Source organism: Crocuta crocuta, unplaced genomic scaffold (genome assembly GCF_008692635.1).
Source record: "Crocuta crocuta isolate KB4526 unplaced genomic scaffold, BGI_CrCroc_1.0 scaffold59, whole genome shotgun sequence".
In the NCBI taxonomy this organism is placed as follows: Eukaryota; Metazoa; Chordata; class Mammalia; order Carnivora; family Hyaenidae; genus Crocuta; species Crocuta crocuta.
Window position 1 is genome coordinate 825242 of NW_027551578.1, and position 7975 is coordinate 833216.

A 7975-nucleotide genomic window follows, 5' to 3' on the forward strand; every position below is an offset into this window, starting at 1 on the left:
CCTGCTTGGGTTTCTCTCTGACCCTCCCCTGCTCTCTCTCTCTCTCTCTCAAAATAAATAAATAAACATGAAAAATTTTTAAATAAAAAAAAAATTTAAAAATAAAACAGTGAAGAAAACACATGTAGAAAAAGAAACATATCAACTAATTATACACAAAATAATTTTAACACAGAATGAATAGATAAGGTTGATCTATGAAATAGAAAGGTTTCCAATGTGTCCAATAATACAAGATCAACTGTATTCTGTATATAAAAGAAAGGTGAGAAAAAGGGACAGAAAAATGGAAACAAACAAAAGCAAGTTCTGTGATCTTGATGGCAGACAAAGTAGAATTAAAGCCAGAAAAAAAGCACTAACCATGAAGGACACATTTTATTTTATTTTTTTAAGTTTGTTTACTTATTTAGAGAGAAAGCACATGCACAAGCAAGGGAGGTATAGAGAAAGAGGGAGAGAGAGAAAGAATCCCAAGCAGGCTGCATGCTGCCAGTGCAGAGCCAGGGCATAGGGCTCAAACTCATGAACCATGAGATCATGATCTGACCTGAAATCAAGAGTCAGACACATAACCAACTGAGCCACCCAGGCACCCTCCCTCCAACCCCCCACAACATCTTTCTTAAAGAGGAATCTCACTAGGGGCATTTCTGTTAAGATCAGGTACGAGAAATGATGCCCATTATCTACGTTATTATTTCACATTGTACTAGAAGTTTTAGTCAATGCAAACTCTGAAAAGAAATCAGAGACAGGAGAATTGGTAATGGAAGTAAAACGATCTCTATTACAGATTATCATAGTATCCCTAGAAAGTCACAGAGAATCAATGATAAAGCTGACAGAAACAACACAGTTTCATTATGATAGCAAAATGTGGTATCGACATATAAAAAATAAAAGCCTTCAGATATGCAACAATTATATAACAGAATATAGATTTAGGAATAAACAAAAATATATGTTCAAAGTTTATATGAGGATACTTTGAAACACTTTTGAAAGATTAAAAACATAGATTTTAAACAAATGGAAATATATCCAGTGTTCTTAGGTAAAACACTCAGTATCATACGTTCTCTGTAAGTTAATTTCTAAGTTTAACACAATCTCAATAAAAATGCCAAAAATCTTTTCTATAGTTCTTCCATAAAGTTCTTACGGAAAAATAAACACACAACTAGAAAAACAGGGCCAAAAAATATGAATAAGTATTGACCTTACTAATAAAGTGCTAAGTTAAAACCATGAGATACCAATCTCTATATTATATTTACCAATTCTGTTAACCAATATATTAAATGGGTCAATATATTTTAAAATATGGTGCCTAATATTGTGGAGAATGTAAGGGACATCACACTCATGCACCTGTTAGTGGTATTCTTTAATTGTACAAACTTTTTGGAGGACTATTTGACAACATGTTAAAAAAAAAAAAAGGAAAAATACACTTTCTTTTAGTGGTTCACTTCTTGAAAGTTAGCAGAAAGAAAACATTAGGAATGGGCAGCAAACTAATGGTCCTTGGTTAAAGACTTGTAAAATGAGTTATGGCACACCCCTACAATAAGGCCATGAAAAATCATGCATAAGAATATTTAATGACAAGAGAAAATATTCATGACATATTGTTAAATGAAAAAGGAAGATGACATTAGTAGCACTGAAAGTATATCCCCAATTTTTAAATGGAAAGAATTGGTTAAATAGCCAAACATTACGCAATTCTCTCTGGGTAGAGTAGTTACCTATAATTCTAATATTTATCTTTGTGATTATTGATCTTTTCCTAGGGATCTTTAATAAAAAAGAACCCTGTTTTGCTGAGAAAAAAAAAACCACACACACACACAACCCTCATGTACTTACATGTGTCCATCTGTGTCTATACCAACGTTCAAATACCTAATTAAATACTTGAATTTAGGATGTATACATTAGTTTCATTTTCCAGAAAGGCAGTACTTCATTTTATTTTTATTAAAAAAATTTTTTTAATGTTTTATTTCTGAGAGAGAGAGAGAGACAGCATGAGCACGGAAAGGTCAGAGAGAGAGAGAGACACAGAATCTGAAACAGGCTCCAGGCTCTGAGCTGTCAGCACAGAGCCCAAGGCAGGGCTCGAACCCAGGAACTGTGAGATCATGACCTGAGCCGAAGTCGGATGCTCAACCGACTAAGCCATCCAGGCGCCCTGGCTGTACTTCATTTTAAATTGAATGGGATGATCAGAGTTTGGGAGAAGTACATGAATTGAATAACTGTCTCACTGTATAGACTCTGTTTGGATTGCCTAAACTGTCCCTTTGGCTTAATCAATAAGGATCATCATGCCTGTGTACAAACCATGCACTTCCATCTTTGTTCTTGTCTTGGCAGCAAGTTTCCAAAGCAGATTCCTTGTTATATATTTCCAAGGGGTGTCAATGGGCTTAAATGAGATTAGGAAAAGAAACAAACAAACAAACAAACAAAAAACCCAGTGGTGTTTCTGCAGCTAAGTAAGTTTTGGAAACAGTTGTTATAGTTTCCAATAAATTACCAAGCATGACTGCCTCTTACAAATATAAAATCAAAATGTGTCAAAGATCTATTAACTCCATTGTTAATGAGGGGATAGCAGGATGATAAAACTAGTTCTGAAAGTGTTGAAGAACAAGAGGGCATGTGTTAATCAGGAAAATAATTTTTTTTAAAAAATGTAGAATAATATTACAATGTTAGATACAAAACAAACATAGTTTATTTCCCACCGGGCAATAAATGATGCTTTTGGAGGTTATCTTTACTCTAATAAGACACTTACTGTTTGCTGTACTGTCAATTGTCTTCAAGTTAATCTCCTTCAGAGTTGCAAATGTTCTAATTAATAGTAAGTAGCAAGTCAAACAAAGGCTTCTCTAGCAAGCTTGCTACAAACTTTGAGTGGGATGTTGAAATAATACCCAGTAATCCCTTTTGCCTGTTTCCAAACGTTGGATCATTTTTCTTAATAAGTAAGTTAAACCAAAGCTAAACAGGTTTCTTTCCCACTGGATGTCTTCGGTCAATATGTTAACATGCATATAACTGGTATGGCAAACAAGCAGGATTTTAACATGACAAAAATTCTATCTATCTATCTATCTATCTATCTATCTATCTATCTATCTATCTATCTATCTATCTATCTATCTATCTATCCAGTCTATCTATCTATCCATCCATCCATCCATCTAATTGAAGTATAGTTGACACACAATGCACATTAGTCTCAGGTATATAACATAGTGAGTGATTTGACAAGTCTATACATTCTGCTGTGCTCACCACAAGCGTAGCTACCATCTGTCACCATAAAATGCTGTTACAATGCTATTGACTGTATTCCCTATGCTGTACCTTTTATCCCTGTGACTTATACATTCCTTAACTGGAAGCCTGTACTTCCCAAACCTCCTTCAGTCATTTGTGCCCACACCATTCCCTCTGGCAACCATCAGTTTGTTCTCTGGATCTATGGGTCTGTTTCAATTTTGTAATAGTCTCCCACAACACTTATAAAGTTTACTGAGCAGAGGTAAACTTCCCTCGTTCCTGGAAGAAAAGTCAGGACTTTTCTTAGGTAACAGACAGTTCTAATTTGGCACCAAATCTCCTTCCTTGTAACCTCTGGGGTTATCTTTTCTATCTGACAGAAATCTATATAAATAAGTGCTTCAATGATTCTGGGCTGTAAGGAAATAATAAATCATGAAATCAGACAATGGACTCCTCTAGATGTCTAACTGAATCCTCTGTGTAAACTGAATTCACATGCCACTTACCTTTTACCTTTTGTGTCCCTTGGGGCCTCTGAGAAGCAGACACTGAGTGCAAATGGGTTTATCGGGAGGTAGATGGGTTGAACTGTGTCCCTCATCCTCAAAGAGCACAGAGGAGGGGGGAAGGGAAGCATAAAGTTCCCCTCTGGGTCAAGGAGATGATGATAAGGAGGCCACTCTCACTTCTGCCCTTTGGTTCTTTGACCCTTGCATTCTTTCTATTGGAGATAGCACAGTCCAGAGGCCTCAGATTCAGTGCCTGTGACCTGGAAGAGAGCATCGCATCCTTGTTTCCCTACTGACTCAGCAATGCCAAGGCAGGCCTTCTGGTGCGCTAGTGTGCCTGCTCTGGGATGGGTTTGGTGACGTGGGCCTCCTGGTAGGCTGCTCCATGGATCGGGCACTTCCTCTGCCCCTGGATGTGCTGCTGGCTGAGGCTCTGTGGGCAGAAAAGGCTATCCTGGCTGGAATAAGTGTTTACTCCTATGGGGGCAAACCGTGGACCCTTCCAGGATAGAAAAGACCCAATGCTGTAAACTTCCCACTAAGTGGGTGGTTGGTTGCACCAAAAATAGTGCCATATTGGGGCATCAGAGATGGTTTCAACCACTGGTAGATTGGACATTTAGAAGCAACGGTAGCTAGGGGCGCCTGGGTGGCTCAGTTGGTTGGGTGGCCGACTTCGGCTCAGGTCATGATCACACGGTGTGTGGGTTCGAGCCCCGCGTCAGGCTCTGTGCTGACAGCCAGCTCAGAGCCTGGAGCCTGTTTCAGATTCTGTGTCTCCCTCTCTCTCTCTGACCCTTCCCTTCTCGCACTGTCTCTCTGTCTCATAAATAAATAAAAAACATTAAAAATTAAAAAAAAAAAGCAGCAATGGTAGGTAGAACCCCTTGGTAAGTGACAATCCATGCAGCTGGGCCCATGTCAGGCATCCACCTCTGGCACCATGCCACTCTGTTCTGGGGTAACTGATGAGACAGCCTGGCTAATGTCAATAGGCCGAGTCATTCTGTCTATGTAGTTGACTGGCCCTTCTTCTGAGGTGGATGCTTTCACTGAACACAGCATGTACTTCAGAGATCTTCTCGCCCACTCTCTCATGTCCATCCACATTCCCTACCCAAGACTTCCTGGTCGTGGACTTCCAGGTCACTGCCTCAATCAGTCAGGCCACTCACCACCACCTATGAGTCCATATGTATTTTGATCTTGTGCTGTTCTTCCTTCCACACACCACACATAAGCAGGTGCGCTGCTCAATGTTCTGCCCAGAGGGAAGGTTTCCCCTTTCTACTTTCAAGGTCAACCCTGAATGTGGCTATAATGTAGCTGTCATTTTTGGCTAGAACTTACTCACTAGGCAACCATCATAAATTAAGCCTGGGTATTTTCTTCTGTGTCACCTGATCATTGGGGACCCTCTACCCCAATGGCTATTCATGTAAGTTGAGGGAGGGGTACCGGTGCGACCATGGAGAGTGGCAGGGGTCTGGCTACTTGCTCATGTGGTTTACTTATACCCTCTTGTCGTGCTTGGGCTTGATCTGGATGTACCATTTCCATCTTATGATGGATTATTTCCAGGCTCACCTGATCCTAAGAGTTAATCAGTCTGACAGAAGCCAGGTTATGAATGCATGGCCACTTGGTGTCCATGGTCAAACATCTGATCTCTCCCAGAGCCCTGGAGCACATCAGGAACTATTTTTTAAATGTCTTATTTATTTATTTTTAGAGAGAGAGAGAGACAGAGACAGAGAGAGAGAGCGAGAGAGAGCATGCATGTGGGGGGGGAGGGGCAGAGGGAGGAGAGAGCAAGCCCAAAGCAGCCCGACATTGGGCTCAAACTCACACACCATAATGTCATGACCTGAGCCAAAACTAAGAGTCAGACGCCCAACTGACTGAGCCACCCAGGCGCCCCAAGAGCTATTTTTTAAGTAGCAGATAGGACCTTGTTCCAGACCCTGAGCCTGCACTGTGGCTCTCCTTCTGGAGCTTGCCACCCGTTCCCTAGGGTATCTTCTCTGCCACTGACACCTCCAGTAGCTTGAGGCCTGTTGGAGGATATGGCTTAAACAGGGGCTGCATTGCCTACAGCCTGGGTGTGTTGAAGGGTTCCTTCCTGCTCTGGGCCCCATTCAAGGGGGAAAGCCTTTTGTGCCACATGGTATAGGGGCTGGAGGGGTCATTCTGGGGGTGGAATGTGTCACCTCCAGAATGTAAAGAAGTTTTTTTCTTTGTAGTGAGGGATGTCCGCTGTAGTGTTTGGCTTTTACTTGGCAGGAGTAACCCAGCATGCCTTTGACTACCACATCCCTAAACACCAGGCTGATGAGGTGAGCCTCTGAGTTTCTGTGTACCTCTACCTCTTAGCATCTGAAGCACTGTGTCTTACCAAGCCTCCAGCACTCTAGCAATCTCTTGCTTATGCAGTGGATCAGCACGATATCAGCATTGTATACTGTATGTACCTAGAAAGGTCAGCTACCTTCCCAGGTGTTGGGCCAGGCATGTAAAGTGCTAGAAAAACATGACGTAGACCTCCAATATAAAAATATGTGGTCTTAAAGCAATAAAAGAATGACTGAGGGAGATATTTTGCCATGCCAATTTTCTGGCTTTGTTTGAGACCGAATCTTTAGATCAGGTAATGTATAACACAGCAAAAATAGACTTAAGTTTTAAACAAAGTGTTGAAATCTGCCATAAAACTGGATTTTGAGCTTTGTTTTTTTTTTTAAGTAAAAAACTTGAACTTAAAAAGGAAGAAATTTGTCTTTTCCTTAATAGGCTAGATCTAGGACATTACTGTTCATAGGAATCTCCTGACACATTGGGCACACTTACCAAGAACAAAACAAAACATTACCAGGCAGGCTCAGCCCACACCATTAGTATTCAACTTAGAGGCAAACATTTCCTGTGACTGAGTACTTCTTAATAAGAAGGCTAGCGTCTCTGTTACCTGAAAAATGGAGGTACCATTGGAACAAACCTGGAACAAACCTGGAAGTGTGACAACTTCGCCTTGTGTCCAACAACCCCAACAACTTCTAGAAGTGGGCCCTACCTATGACTGTTTAGAGGGCATGGCTGAAGTAGGGCTAAGTGTAATGAAATATTTTACATGATCTTACAGTTCCTGGGCCACACACATTCTCTTCTTTGAACTTGCAAAACATCGCATCAGTGGGCGGGGCACCACGCTGCATCCCCCCATCTGACCCAGTAGAAGTATTATAGGTATTGTTATTTGCTGATAGGCTACATGCATGGCATTATGGTTCTGAGGAACTTCTGGAGTGGCTGTGCACACTTACAAGGAGCATGCAGACCTTAAGGAGCAATGCTGATATTCAGCCTGCAGGCGAACATTTCAGATCAATGATGTCCGAGCACCCACCGTGAACAAGGCCTACATGTTAACTGAAAAACAAAGTAGCAGTTGAACACCAGTCTCTATCTAGTTTCTCACGGAGTCTCTGGCATCTAGCACAATGCCTGGCACATGGTATATATTCTGTAAGTGATAGCTGTGATCATTATCCTTCATTATTATCCTATTATTCTTCTATCTGCTTCCCTCTTCCCTGCCATGCCCCCCCCCAAATGTCCTGGAGACCAAAAGAACATCACCCCCAAAGAGTCTTTTAATCCGGCTGCTATGCTGGGGGTCCTACAGAAAAGAAACACCTGGCAGAGGGAGGGAGAAGAGAAGCTACTTCCTCCTGCTCAAGGGATTCACTTTTTTATGTTCTTCATCATTCACAAAGAAGCTCAGAGGATGGGGGAGTGAGGGAAGATGTATGGGACCTTCAGAACCAATGTATAGACCGCTGGCTGTAAGAACTGTGTCATCGGAACAAAAAGCCCTGAGAGAAAAGTCCAAAAATAGAGAGGAGAGGGGAAATTAACTCATGGCCTGCCTCTAATTCGTGTAGATTTTGCTCAGAGCCAGCAGAGGGAGACGAGCAATGTGGACAGGAAGCTGTCTGCTGCAGTCCATGGGAGACTCCCAGGTGGCCTCATCACGGCACGCTTTTGGACCGCAGCTCAGATGGGCACGGCACACAGATAGAAGGCCATTTCAGGACTCCCCAGCTGCCTTCGCCAGGCCCTCTGTGTGCTCGGACTGTGGCTGGAAGGAAGCCCGAGCAGCT